This window comes from Panulirus ornatus, chromosome 18, assembly GCF_036320965.1.
Source record: "Panulirus ornatus isolate Po-2019 chromosome 18, ASM3632096v1, whole genome shotgun sequence".
Taxonomy (NCBI): domain Eukaryota; kingdom Metazoa; phylum Arthropoda; class Malacostraca; order Decapoda; family Palinuridae; genus Panulirus; species Panulirus ornatus.
This window is the reverse complement of record NC_092241.1, coordinates 29,900,804-29,916,941: the sequence shown is the minus strand read 5'-3', so window position 1 is coordinate 29,916,941 and position 16,138 is coordinate 29,900,804. Positions and strand designations below refer to the sequence as shown.

At 40.2% G+C, this 16,138-nt stretch overlaps 1 long non-coding RNA gene across 1 annotated transcript; it reads right to left on the bottom strand.

Annotated features, from left to right (window-relative positions):
- Positions 1–6,155: 6,155 nt before the first annotated feature.
- LOC139754900 (uncharacterized) lies at positions 6,156–7,515 on the bottom strand. Its single transcript, XR_011713967.1, has 3 exons — positions 7,277–7,515; positions 6,907–7,175; positions 6,156–6,711 (listed from the first exon to the last, which is right to left on the bottom strand). It is a non-coding gene; the product is annotated as an uncharacterized lncRNA (long non-coding RNA).
- Between the last annotated feature and the right edge of the window lie 8,623 nt (positions 7,516–16,138).

Genomic DNA, 16,138 nt, shown 5'->3' with positions numbered 1-16,138 from the left:
TGTGATGTCCTGAAGTTGATGTTTGGGTAGTCCGATGTAGAATCCCACCCCGTGAAACACTGGTTTCGTAGACTAATGTAGACTCCTCACGTGTAGAAACACTTCTTGGATAAAGTGACATACACTTCCACAAGGTCGTGTCTTACTCTTTCTCATCATACTGCGCACATTATTCTATCTCTTTCCCTTAAGGTTTCATATCCTTTCCTCATCAAGCTTGCTTTTCTTATCCTCTCCAACAGCCACGTAAACTTCATCTGATTATCTTTTTCCTAGATCATATCTTCAGACTTTCCGTTTTCAGATCATTAGGAATCTAATCGTTTTAAAGGTTCATGTGTAAAAGATTGAAAGATATTCAGAAAGAAGTTTGCTTCTCTTTTCCCCACCAATTTGTCTCTCCATCTCTTTCCACCATCTTTGTCTCATCTCCTTCATTACCCACCAAGCTTGCTTCTGCTTCCCCTCCCACCAAACTAGTCTCCCCTGCCCTACCCCGCCAGGGTTGTCTGTCCCTCCAGGGTTGTCTGTACCAGGCTTCTCTCTCCATCCCTTTCCATCAGTCTTTCTCTCCTTCGCTCCCCACCAACCTTGTCTCTCCCCCGTCACTCCCAGCAGACCACACACACACACACAAACACACACACTTCACCTACCGTCGTATTTTTCTGTATAAGAAACATGAACACCAGTGTGCCAGACCCTCGACACTGGACGTGACGTGTATACTGACCCCCAGCAGTATCTTGCCCCGACAGCCTGGTCTCTCTCTCTCTCTCTCTCTCTCTCTCTCTCTCTCTCTCTCTCTCTCTCTCTCTCTCTCTCTCTCTCTCATTCTCCAATCCTTGCCTGTCTACTTGTCCCATTCTTCCACCATCCGTCCGCCTCTCCCACCCTCTATTCACAGTACCGTTCTGACAGACTAATGCAGACTCACACGAAAGCTGACATGACCGTTCTGGCTACGTCTACTATGTCTCCTAACAGTTTAGTCTACATACATCCATGAATGAACTTGCCAGCACCTGTCCATGGCTCGACGCTCGAAGGCACAAGATGTTCCACACATTACCTCATCTTGTATAGACTTTTGTTCCCTGGAAAAAAACAAAAGAAAAAGTTCTGTTTTTCCCAGGGTGCGAAATGATGCTCTCACAACTTTGAGTGATAAATCTAATCACGTTATGCATTAGCAACTCACGCCAAACGGAAAGGAAAAAAAATAAGATAGTTTAGAGCAGACCTTCTGGAATCTCCTCAAATCATTCACATATAAACGTGACCAAACGAATAGGTTTCAATTGTGTGTGTCAGATGGTGCCTACGTAATTGCTAACAAACTTGTTTGGGACAAGCAGCACGTACAGATATGACTATCCAGTCTCGTACTAGAGGCAAGAAATATGCAGTCTACATAGCTGAGGACGCTTATGGATGTTGTAAGTGGTTATCATGATAAGGATGGAGTTTGACGGTGTGTTGAGGTGGACGGCTGAAGAGTTGTTAAGTAGGAGGCATAAAGAGGCAATGAAGACAAAACAGTTAATGACGAAAGGATGTTATACTGGAAGGATTGATACTCTCTCAAGTAAAGGATATGACTGCCTGCTGACACCGATGTTTAAAGGTGGTCTGAGGTGGAAAGACTTGATGAGGTGGAGGATTAAATAGCTTTTGAGGGAAGAGGGGAGAGATTGAAGGGTGTTGAAATAAAGGTAAAGGGATCTTAGAGGTGTGGATGGAAAGGGGGTACGAGAAGTAAGGTTGAAGGGAGGGTTGAAACAGAGGACCGAAAGGGTGTCATGGTGGAGGATAAAATTGGTACCGACGGTGACGTGTGCAAAACTACGTAAGTAGTTATTTGAAGAGGCAGTAGGGTGAGTTTCGAAGGGACTTTTCAGAAAGAAGAGACGTAAAGCAAAGGGAGAAAAGGAATACTATGTTGGTGAGCTGAGTAGCTTTTAATGTTGTTGAATCATTGTTAGTGTGGAGGTGAAAGGGATGTCGACAGAAAGAGGGTCGAAGAGACGGTGAGGGTAAAATTTCAATAGAGAATTAAGGGACGTGTTGTGCTGGCGCTGAAGTACAGCATTAATGGGTGAGTTCAGGTAAAGGATTATCAGATCATTGAGGTAGAGTGTTGTTGTAGTGTTTAGGTGGAAGAATGATGGGATGTAGGCGAGACACAGGGATGGCGAGGCTCCGAGGTGGAGGTCTGAAAGGTTGCTGAGGTCAAGAGCTGAGTGAGGAAGAAGACAAAAGGATAAAAATGAATGTAATGAAACCTAATATACTCATTCGTCCGTTCATACTGCATTCACCGTATTTCATTCATTTCGTAACGAAGAACATGATTATTGTATCATATATCAGAAATGCTCACCAAAAAAATGTATGAACCATCCCCTTTCTCAATGAGCACACAAACGATCTTGTCCTTTCTCAATAGACGAAGAAAACAACAAAACTAGAGCCACAGTAAGTGCCACAACACATTGCCAATACATTCCCTCCATACATGATATCTTTGCTTTTTCCGGAAGTCTACCGGTGGCCCTAATGTTCCCCAGGAATCATACACATCTCCGGGTTTTCCGCTTCAGTGCCATGAGCCATGGTAGGTTGACATGAAGTCTATGGTCACCTATTCGATACATGTTTAGATTTTACGGGACTGCGTAACAAACGAAGTTATTGATAATGTTCGTCGAAAAAATAGTAATTTAGATTCTCTTCCTTCGCCGAAAAGGTAAATCTCTCTCTCTCTCTCTCTCTCTCTCTCTCTCTCTATATATATATATATATATATATATATATATATATATATATATATATATGACCTCGTCTGACCACACTCTTATAGATGTTTCTCTAATCACCACACACCCCCTCCTCCTGTGAACACTAACACTGACATTTTAATATCTGTGGCTGTAGTTATTATTACTGCAAGTATGATAATCACTAGCTTCCTCAGTCGAAGCTTTGCTCAGTGCTGAGCATATATCAGAGGTGATCATTACGGCAGCGGAAGCGGACTGACGGAGATCAAAAGGACGGTGCGTTCAAGCAAGAGACAAATATGCGCAAACGTCAGGAAACATCACCCCTAAAGGTTTGAAAAGAAAATGATGCAAAGGAACTCTTTAAGTACGAGAGGAAAAGAAAGAAAATCCAAGATACAATGGGACTGCTTACAAATGAAAAACGTTAAAATACGTAATGATCATAAAGAAAATGGCCTTAGCTTCGTATAATTACTTACATTTTGTGCTTACTGACAAGGAAAACACAGGCATACCTGAAGCAAAATAATTATCTCCTTGCTAAATCTTACAATATCAAAGATGATAGAATGAAAGTTACGATGATATGAAACATTAATTCCACCTTAAAGTATTTAACTTGTTCTGGCAACTTAGTCTCATGGTTTCAAAAGAGCTCAGATGACAACAGATCATTAGACCACTGGTTTCAACAATCAGTAACTTAAGGTTACCAGAATACTCGACAAAAGGAAATGTCTGCCCATATATAAAGGACGCAGAAAAAAATGCACCTTAGACTACCGGTTAATTAGTCAATTGAATAATTCATAAGCGACAAAACTATTATCTTGGGAGTCACTGCATCGTAACGGGGGACATCAGCTCCGCTTAAGTAAAAAAAAAAGAATGTCCAGCAATTTTCTTGGAACTTACCCAAGATCGTAAATAATAACTGGTATTAACAAGTATCCTCTTGATATCGCATCAAAGCATTTTCAAAAGGCTTTCAATAGTGTACCACACTAGACACTGCTGTGGAATATAGGATCACAAGTACAAGACACGTACACTTGGATTACTCAAAGGGCCCATCCACAGACAGCTACGTTTGGTTGTAAGTGGTGAAGGTCGGAGCTCTTGACCCTCGTCTGTTTTGAGTACTTTAGAATCGACCTAAAGATAGGTCTGAAGTATAAGAGATCAACTTAGCAGACGATGCAGGAAGAGGAGGAGGAGATATAAGCGATCAAGACTGTGAAATGACTCATAAAATAAATCCCGAATGAAATCTGAAGAGCACACATGTAAAGATACGAAACATACCCACAAAATGTGCTGGAATCTACAGTTATTACAGCATTTACTAATATATATAATATATATATATATATATATATATATATATATATATATATATATATATATGTGTGTGTGTGTGTGTGTGTGTGTGTGTGTGTGTTTTGTGTGTGTGTGTGTGTGTTTCTAAATAATAGGCTTGGATAATGCAGCCGAAATGAACAATATTTTTGTCTTCACTGGTGTACATTTCCATATTACTGATACCATATTCATCTGAAACTACAAAAGTAATTGATACTATCAATGTAATATGTGCAATGAGAGCATCTTTAAAAACCATAAAGTTAAGTAGATTTCAAAACGTATTGTGAATCAAAAGTATCGTGAAATCCCCAAGTAAATGACAAACAATGAAATGGGAAAAACTTGTTTCTCAGCTTAAAACCACCTTACTCATAATTCATTCTGTCATGATGTACATTAATACATAGAGAAATATGTCATATAAACGAACAAAAAGAGAGTTTTCTTAAGACAGTAAATTCTATAGTTCACAGGCAAATATCCTAAAACTAAAGCATACATTTAAAACAACTGGATAGTTTTAATATGAACGTAATAAAGAATCAAAATGCAGGAACTCTGTACACACCTGGGCGTTGCCTACGCTGGGTTCATAGTTTTAGGACAGGTGGGGTTCCGAATTTAGTCGTTCACTGTCTCAGAAGCTACTGACCAACGCAATGAAACGCGTCTCCGACATTGGACGGGACGACACTGTCGTGAGAGTGGTCAAGTAGTGCTGAGGAAGGTGGTTTGGGGACTGGGTGATTGGCTCGTATGGTTCGCTTTAGTCTTGCCACAATACACCTATAGCACTCGTTCTGATCAACAATAGATATCTGTCACTCGAGCAATAATGTCCAATGAAAAAAAAGGTCTTGTTTTTTTCATTGACAATTACTTTCACATTAATCCGAGGATTAAGCTTACGTAGAAAATCATAAAGTCATTCTCGCAGTGAAAAACTGCCTTCTCCAGGAACAGAAAAGGAAGATAAATTCAATCTATTGGCTCAGTTGGTGACTTAAGTAATGGACATCGCAGCTTCATTAGTGTCTTATCAGTGTCAATGAATTTCAAAGGAAAAATTGCCCTTATACAAACGATTATTCTAGTCCCGTGTGGAAGTCGGAATCATATGAGCATAGGTCAAACGTAAGTCTTTTTGCCGGTGGTGTTGTGGTTAACGTTGCTAGCATCCTATTCGCGGCGCAGGCAGAAGACGTACAACTCACCCAGTCGTTTATCCTTCCTCTGCTTGGGAGATGAATGGATACTAGCATCGTTTAGGGTACAGTATCACCACTGTGACGGGCCTCGCCAGCCGATAGCTTGTATACCTCGGTTCGAGTTAACCCCGAGGGGGGATGTCTATGTCCGACGACATAGACGACTAAAGAATGATAGCTTACCAGTACTTAAAGTGTGGGCTCCTTATATATTGATATAGCAGAAGAAACCAAGATATTCACCGATGATAATTTAACCCTGCTGTCATACGAGATATTCAAGTAAAATCATCAGAATGTTTAAAAAAGGAAAAAATATGTCTACACATTGAAAAATAATTGCTTAATTCACGATGGAGAGTAATTGAAATAACCATCTGTGCATACTTTGCGGAAACAATAGGAGACCAAAGTCAATGAATGTTGAATCATGAGCGCTGCTCGGGCAGGAGGATGGTAACCTCATATGAATGTGGATGCCAAATGTTGATTCATTGTGATATTTCTAGTCGTAGTCGTTAATCATATTTGTGATATCATAAAACGGCTTTATGAAGTTACACATACATTCTAACCTCACAATGAAACAAAGACCAACAAGTCTACTGCTATACAGGACCTGTGAAAGCTCGTACCTGCCATTTCGCTAGTGGACCATATTTTCCAACGAGTGGTTAGTTACCACAGTATTGTTCAGCATCGGTATTCAATTTCTACTCGTATTGATAATCATTTGGCATGGAGTCAAGAGGCGTGTGCTACTCCTGTGTCGTTGTGCATAATACCCAAATATAGGAAATGAACACATGTAATGGTTATCTTTCTTTATTTCCTTAGCATTTTGTGTAAGTGCCTTCTGTCGCTATGACAGCATCAAGCCTACGAGGCATCATGGATGCCACCAGCACGGTTGTTCGATCGTATCCCTCACGGCTTGCTTCCCAGATGCTGCCACGCCTGTAATGCTGTAGTGACGAAGAGCGTCCCGGGTCAGGTGACGTCCCGTATCCGGCATGTGTTTCATCCTGGCTGCCCAAACACGCTCAATGGGGTTGAGTTCCGGGCATTGGATGGGTGTGGCAAGAAGGCGGGGTGGTAAAGTCGGGCGAACCACTACCTAACTGCTGGACACGTATGGATTGAGACCTATCCTGCACGAGATAGAAAGGTAATCCCGCGGGAAAAAGCACCACCTCAAAGGATGGTAGAGGAGCTTCTCTAATACGTTAATATACTTCTGGCCTGTGAACCTGCCCTCGCCAACGTCAACCCGCTGACCAACACCTGCGTGCATCCATCCAGCACTGATCCTGCCACTCCTCTGGTCCTCCACCACATGCCTTGCCTCGAATCTGATAACATTTTAAGAGTATTATACGTCAAAAATGATACCATAAATCTATATTTTAGAGTATACCAATTGTATAACTCGGGACAAAATAGCAAATGATCTACAAAACAGTATATATATCAAGGCAATATGATATAATCAAAGGGACAGACAGAAACACATGGACACCCACTGACACACTTAAAATGAGCCACACCTGCTATGGGACCGTCAGAGCTAAAGGTATTTTCGTCACAAACTACTACTCTGTCCCCAGAAGCTGTCTTCCTCAGCATTATCATGTGCGTATTCCATTCAGGCCTCCATGTTGTGTCCACTCAGCACGTGCTTGCATGCCGGTATACGATCATGACGCCCAGTAGAGCGATGCCGGTTTTGGACTATCTGAGTGCTGCATTGCAGGCCCAGGTGACGTATGCTGGTAGCGGCTGTGAACGGGTCGTCATCAATGGCAGCTGCTATGACCTGGTTAAGTGAAATACCACCAATATTTGTTAGTCCTTACTAATAGATACGAGTCAGTGGATTTTCCTTTAGCCTTACTCTTATGTTTACCACATATTTACCCCAACATTACGGTATGATTGAAAGCGAAACCGATCACTTTGGTCCTCCTGCAGGGTAGTGTACGTGGTCGACCGGTCCGTTAAGGATAAGTTGTAGCCCCAGTCTCGCGGTATCGCCTGATCCACAGAGAGACAGACGGTGTTACGGTGGACATCGACCGACCCGCCGCCGGGTAATTTTAGAAATGCTGTGACTCTCACTGTATAGGGCGACAATGGCTCCCCGCGCTTCCTGTAAAGGTTCAAGGACGAATGGCAAGAAAAACATGAAATCGTCACACGTTGGCTCGGATGTGGTTCATGACCGGGAATGGAACGTCTCATGAACCAGATTCATAATCATAATCAGCGAACTCGGTCTCATGATTCGATTGCTAGATGGCGCTGCAACCATAGCCCACGTATGCTACATTATTACGTAAACCATATGTTACAGTAATCACACATATATAACTGACAGATTTTTCTCCTATAGTGGATATACAATTTGAAATAAATGTTTTTAATATAAATACAAATTTTTACATATTCAAAAAAGCACTATTCTTATAATGTAATAATATAGATAGATATTATAACGAATATGCATAAGAATGATAATATAGTGTCTACACAATTATAATGTGTCCGATGGGTGCCTTAAATCGACAATAACCAGAGGTTCTAGCGGAAGACCCATTACACTGTCAGCTTGCCAAATTAATAAACCATTGTCTAGAAGGAAATAGAAGCTAGATGGCACTGATGACAATGTCTTAAGTTGAATCAGACTTACGGAACCCAGCAAGTGTGTTGGTGTTGCCAACACAGTTTGAGAGAGTTGCCTCGTGTGGAATATTTGTAAACAAAGACTTATAAAATTCGTATTGCAAAATTCTTTTACATATGGAAGAATATCCTTTAAATGTGTTGATTGCTAGTTATTGGTAAAGTGCATGGAACACAGAATTTTGCCGAAATGTTTAAAGTACCAAACGAAGAAAGATAAGACTTCTGGCAACTGGACCAAATCTTCTTTGCGGACCATAGCTCAACTGAACTCAATGTGGCGGAATCGGAACCCAAACATAAATGAACAGGTTTCATCATTGATAACACCATTTGCTTTTAGCTATCTCTTGTTTTTTTCATATTTCAGAACAAAGAAATTTGATAAAACATCTATCTATTCACATTTAGTTCCACCCTCCAGTATTCTTAACATTATTTGCACATTATTCTTTCCGTCCGTCTATATATATATATATGTATATATATATATATATATATATATATATATATATATATATATATATATATATATATATATATATATATATAAAGTGAAGATGTTACCGGACTTCGCCTGCTCAAGGATAAACAGCGAGTGAAAAGTCACCTTTGGCGAGACCGTATCACTGGGAGCACCATCTCATTAACAAACGCATCCCAAAAGAGTTCACATTTCCTTACAACTGGAAAAAGTGTTGCTTTGGGTTGCAGGAGCTTTTAGAAGGCGACCCTGGGTACACCCTGGGGTAATCATAGAAAAATAAACAACGTAATGTATGAATGGCTAGGGTCGGGATGGCTGTGAGGTGAGTCTGGTTGTTTACTGACGACACGGTGTGGTCAGACAGCAAATCATAATATCTGTCAGTTAAGTCACCAACTGTACCATGAAAAGTAAATTACTTTCGTATTATGTTTCCTGGGCAAGGCATACTCTCACTTTACAAATGAGTGACTGTCGTTGTTACGTGAGTTGTATTACTCAGTTGACTGTTAGATCAGTCTTCATCGAAAAGGACAAAATGTAAACACCCTTCAAGTTCAGGGACTTTATTCCCGGATAGTTGCATGTGTCTCTACACTTCACCAGCACAGGTACTGTAGATGTAATGCCTTGCGTATAGGCAAGTCGAAGCGACACCTAAAGACACGCATCCGTAAATGCCTTGGGTTCTCAGAAAGCGCCCATTGCCCAAGTGTCATACTACGCTCTCTCAGCAATACGTGTCACCACACTGACGACAGTGACCATCCAATGTCGGCAACGTGTTTCTCTGTGTTGGTCAGTAGCTCATTTGGCAGTGAACCGGCATTACTGGAATCTCTCTCGTCCTACAGCAAGGAACCAAGTGTACGCAACAGTGTGGTATGTACTGATTTATTGTGTTCGTAGAGAAGTTTTATTTGGTTTTCTATTAGGATTGTACATTTGCTTTGAAATCTATGCTTAAGTGTTAAGAAATCTGCCTGTGACTCTTGGGGTTTACATTTCAGTCATTACCAGCTTATATTGCCTTTGTTCGCTACGTTTGAATGGTTTTGTTATTTCCTATAGAAAACTGATTACAGACTTTTCTCCGTTTTCTTTATTATTCATTTCACTTGTACATCCAGGATATCTTTAATCGTTTCATATATATATATATATATATATATATATATATATATATATATATATATATATATATATATATATATAAGTAGTATACTTGGTTTGAATTATATTCATTCTTACAGCATAATTAGCACTATTGACTTTCTTTTTTTAATCTATATTGGTTTCGTTCAATTCTTTTAGTATTTAGTCACATTATTTTTCATAATGTAGTTACTCACTTTGGAACTACTGCAGTAGATAGCATGACTTTTATAACTGGGTTGCCACAATGTACAGTGTTTTTTATAGTACTGCGTTACACTTTCGTGAATTTTATATGCTTGTGACATCTTGTTTCTGTAAGATATCTTAGACGCATTGTTCCAATGGGCCTGTGGTTGTGAAGATATGAGTTAGAAATATGTGAAATTCATGGTCAAATTCTGTCGGAGTATCCATTATTTATCAGTATTTATTTACTTGTGAGTTTTCAACAAAGAAGTGTTTGTAAGCACAACGTATGTGTGATTTTACTATAGTGCTGTTGTATCGCGAAGTGCGCTCACTAACTGAATTCAATGCACTTCCCTGAGTCTGTAGGTTTTCCTGGACACTGGGTACGTATTGGCCATTTTTTTGATTGAATTAATGCGTCTAGAAAGGGAATTTTACCATTCACACTGAGTTCATAGATAGACTTTAACAGTGAACTCTCGTCCAAGGCTTGTTGCAGACGCACAACAAAGTAAATGTCATCCACGTACGTGCAGTAAGTAGAAGGGCACAAATCTTGATTTTAGAGGACTGTATCTTCCTATTAAAACATGTGGAATAAACTGAATGCTGGTCCAAGGGGACTGCCAATAGATATTCCTTCTATTTGGCAGTAAAGCTTACCTTTTGGACTTCTGTACGGTGCTTTCATAGTGCATGCCTTGAAACGTTTTTCTTGAATGAGAAGGAGATATAAGGACTGCTATCACTGGGTGATTTACATACTTTACGAATGGTGACCAAGTGACAGGAGCATTAGTGAACAAGCTTCTCATATCCAGACACTACTCCTATTACTAGGAATATTACTAGAATTCCTAGTAATACTCCTATTACTAGTAATTCTTTAGATTTTCGGGAATAATTAGCAAGGATATATGGGTGTTATCATATCATTCAGCTGTTTGGGTATGTTGTATGTCGGAGTAGTTACTTGGGAAATTATGAGACGTAAAGAGTAATTAGACTTAGGATTTTCCCATTGCCATACATGTAGCCTAGTCGCAATCTCCTGTGACGTGCGTAAAATGTCTGTTGGGTCCCTACGAAGAAACTTAAACTTTTGACTCATTGCTAAGGATGATATTCATCTTCTGCAAAGAATCGTCTTTGTTTATGAACACATAAGCATTTGATTTGTCGGCACGACGGATAACCAAGTCTTCTCTGTTTATGAATATTATTACAATTAGGCAGAATATATTCATTCAGATATATTTCATTACAGACCCTAGCATAATAAGGTCTAATGAGTTTCTTTTTGGTTTTTTCTAGTTTCCGAAAACTCGTTCGTCGTTCTTGAGCGAGCTGGAAAGTTGATACCCAAATGTCATTTTCAATATACTTTAAGAATTAACTGAGTGAGCTTTCGCCCCTCTGAGACTAGTCAAACTAAATCTAACAATCTTGAAAACACTGAGTATCTTGTATGCACTGGGACGAAAGTTTATATCCTGGGGGCAGCTGTGAAGTACATGACTGCGAGATGAGACTGGGGCCTTTATGTGTTGGTCATCAGATCTAACGTGTCAGCGGGACGGGGTCATCTGCGATGGTCTTTGATGATTGGAGGCGACAAATAACCTTAGGCTTCTGACTAGGCTCGTTTGCTGGTTGATGAGTAGGGAGAAAATTCTCTGATGAAAACGGTTTCTGCAATTTGTTACTACTGCTGAGGTGTTTGAGAATTCTCGTGTTGTCCATCAACTGCTGTCGTATAAGGGAAGTCCTGTGGCATACTAGGGTAAACGTGCTGTCAAAGGACTGGACCAATGTTAGTGAAGCCTCAAGGGTAAACCATGAAAAGGCTCTAAGGTCTGTTGTGGATCGAGAGGACTGTGAGTGCTTCTATGATACTTTCTTCGTACCCACGGCAGATCATCATTTTTTCTCCTTTGCACCCTCTCGATCGACCTAGGCTAGTAAGCAGAAAGCCCAGCACGAGATAATGGACGGCAATACTCCAGGGTTGGCCGTATGTAAGTTATGTATGTTTTGACAAGTTGATCGGATGTGGCATTGTATTCCTTCAGCACATGTAGCATGTAGAAAAGTCGGGATGGTCTTGATGTGATGTTACTTGTGTACAAGCCCATGTCAGGTCAGAGTTTATGGTGACTCCTAACAGTTTACAACTGTTAACGTAGCACTTACCGATGTTTAGTGATCTATTGCTTGCTGACGCCAGTGTGTACTGCTTCTGGTCTATACCCTGCGGACATACACTGAAAACAGAGCATTTAAACTGCCAGAATAAACTATGGAAAGGTTTGTCGGGCCTAACTGTTGACAGGGACCTGTGGCCTCGGTGTAGCGCATATGACAGTTAAATGATAGATTTGGGGAAAAGGGACCTTTCTTCGTCTGTTCCTGATATGTATATATATGTATGTATCAATGGGACGATCACACTAGTTCGTGATGTTGACTACTCTGTAAGGATAATTGCACCTCACCAAGAGTTAAACATTAATGAAATCTTACCATAAACTTTATGTTTCAAGAAAGATATCCGCGTCATCAGGTGTATGCAATTCACAGTTTCAACACCCACCCCAATCAATGAGGCATGTGAATCCTCTTACCCCCATGTCAGGGCAGACGTTAAGAAGTGACCGTTAAAGGGAATAAGTGGTGAGGGTTTCAATAATGATTGATTATATATATATATATATATATATATATATATATATATATATATATATATATATATATATATATATATAATGTAAAATGCGCCATCCCTGTCCCAGAAGCCTCACAACTTTTACCTGTTAATTAGCATCCTGACCACGACATTCTTCTCCAGCTGGGTACACAGTCTTCCCCCTCGTCTGGGCTGCCGTGTTGTGCCGTTGAACTGCCTCAGACAAACAAGTAACATTCCGGGAGGCGATAACTGACGATCGTAAAGCACAGAGCGACTGATGTTTGGCGTCTGAACGCTGGACTGGAGAGAACATCCTTCCCGAGAGAGAGAGAGAGAGAGAGAGAGAGAGAGAGAGAGAGAGAGAGAGAGAGAGAGTCTTTGATTCCCTCTAAATTCTCTGTGAGAAGATTAACTCTTTAGCTTTTCATCAGTTTTCGACTTCTGGTGATCCGGCATTACTGTTTCGTCAGGATGATTAATAGATTTGCTTTTTTGTTTGGCTTTCGCTGATGGTATGGTTTTCGTAAACTTTGTATGTAGAACTATCTCTAGGCCTTTCGTCTGTCTTATCATTGAAACTTGATGATACACACAGTCGAACTTTGTGTAGTTTAAACAAGGAACAGAATGGGGTCAAGTAAGGATATTCCCTCGAAGGCTCAGTCCTCTGTTCTTAATGTTATCTTGCTAACGCAGGAAAAGGAGAATATGTATGGAATATATATATATATATATATATATATATATATATATATATATATATATATATATATATATATATATATTTCTATGAGTCCACGGGGAAATGAAACACGATAAGTTCCCAAGTGCACTTTCGTGTAATTATCACATCATCAGGAGAGATACTAGAAATATAAGTCACTTGTCTACCAGATGGCTTCCTAGCTACGTCTCTTCGTTGTATATCAACGGACTTGTGCAAATTTTATGAAGCGAGACTTTCGCAGATGAAATTAAATTGTTCTCAACACAAGTCTCAAACCAACCTAGAATTACTTAACTGCTGTTCTGGTCATATAAGAAAATATCCTATACGGAATATCTTTGTTGGCAACTGAAATTAGTTTCTTATCTGCACTATACGCTGTTTTCAAAAGCAGTACGGAATTTCAAGTTTGCACATGACAAAGACTCAATTTGAATTTGATATGAATCAAAATGCTTATGATAAGACTCGCAATAAGGGAAAATCTAAGAAATAAAACCAGGATACATCATCTAATGCAGAGCTACACAAGCATAATAGAATGATGAGAGGCATCGTTTCGTGGCCTGACTAATTGTCTCTCATTTCTTCAATAACGCAAATTTTCATATAACTACAGTAAGCCACACTCTACATCTAGTTATGTTGATGCACTCAGCAGCCTCGTATTTCAAGAAGGCTTCTCATCCATCTGAAATCATCTTCACGTACACCTGGACAGTTGCTCCGGTTACGAAGGAGACTGATTCTTCCCCTTCACGCGGCACTGCTCTCAGGTCAGAGGTGGCTCTACCTCCGCCTGCCAGACAAGTGTCGGGTCTACAGCAATCAGATTTATCAACTTTCTCAGTCGGAACGCCAGACTCTTCCGACTTTCCCAACTCCTCATGGTTGCCTTCCTTTTCTTCTTCTCCTCACACTACATTGGTTTCTACACCTGACCACTGGCTGTATGCATGCCTATGTTATTGACTAGACTAACGTAGTACCAAGGAAGCCACTGGATCACGTAACTGTCGTATGGTCATTGACATCTCAGGGGTCGACCGTCGTGATGGCTCTTTCGTATAACAGTAAGTTTGGATCTCCTTACTTACTCATTCTTATTCTTTTTTAGAAAAGCAGGTTCTTCCGCCTCTGCCAATCTCTTTAGAGTATTTTCCTCCTTCTTATTTCTTTTCTCCATTATCTTTATCTATTTTCATATTTCATAGCCTTAGTTAGGACAGTTATCATTGAATAAAGCCCTTAAATGTATATATATATATATATATATATATATATATATATATATATATATATATTTGGTGTTGTGAGGTCAGATTCGGTAGGTAAGTCTTTCCTCCTGATGTCCCGCTCCATCTATTCATCAGCATCAAATCCTAGACAGTTAATTCATCACTCCCACTCGCCAGACATAACTCTTCGTTAGCACACATCACTGCCGTCCGCTTATCAATGGCTGCGATACACGGGCGGCGTGTGTGTATACAACCTTCAACAACTTGGAGAAAGTAGCCATTGGTCCTTCAGGAACTTGCGATTCGTCTTATGAATATGTATTCATTTGATCAAAGATTACAAAAGAGATGCCACATAGAAGCCCTTAAGCTCATTCTACAATACATTACAAGAAAAGGAAAAAAAAAACTTTACACGAATTATAAAGAGACACAAACTGCATACCTCGATGATCAAGTCACTACAAGAACCCTCAGCATGTCTGACAGCAGCAACATAATGATAGAAACAATTATTCAACACAATACAATTTTCTATTCGAGGCGGTGCCATAATGTACGACTGATTCCAGCCGAGATGGTACTTAAGTCAGGCACTTCATGTGACTGAGATTGCATGACTAAACAGCATCATTTACTGCAATGAGAAAAAAAGAAAAAGATAGACTCGACAGCCAACCACTCGAGTTTTCTTTCTGCGATACTATTTCCTTAATGATTTTTAGCTTTCCTGACGAGTAGGTCCTTCAGGGAGCAGATTATCATCAACCCACTCTAGTTAGACCGTCACAAGCAATCGCCAGCTTATAAGAGGCATTTGCTACGCTATCCCAACCATTCACCAGACTGTCACAGACATTCACCAGCCTGTCAGAGGCTTCGCCAGTGTGTTACAGGCATTCGCCCAACACTCCAGCCACTGTTTATCATGGCTAAAGCTTTACGCTAATGCTGTATGATGTCGTTCGTACTCAGTATTTTTCATCACATTTCCATGACGCATTGTTTCCGTGATGCATTCCTCCTGCTGCTCCATCGTAATGTCATACAAGACACTTGGATAGTGCTTGCAAAAACTCTTTTACCCTTTATTTGAAATGATTACTCTCTCTCTCTCTCCTCGAGCGATGGTTCTGCCTCTCATCAACATAACTCGGAGTTCACTGGAGTGTGATTCCAGTCGTGTATCCCTTCTTCCTTGAAGACTATCCTTTCATCGAGTCCATGGACGTCACTCCTGTTCTGAAGTCACTGTGTTCACCTTCCTTTGGCTGTTTCAGCTTTTACCTCAGCAGATGAACCACTGCAAGCCTTTTTAAACGTGAAATGAGGCTTTTCTTTACACAAAGAAAGGGTGGTAGATCTCATTGGTCTTTGACAAAATACTTTTCAAACTTCGTCCCTGTTCCTTTTCTTCTTCTTTGTATACTAACAATGATATTGTTCCATCTTCCGCTAAACCCAATATGCCCACCTCCACCTCTCTCTCTCTCTCTCTCTCTCTCTCTCTCTCTCTCTCTCTCTCTCTCTCTCTCTCTCTCCTTCTTTTCCGTTTCTTTTGATTCCACCTTTAGAGCTCCGACATTCTTTATCCTAATACGCT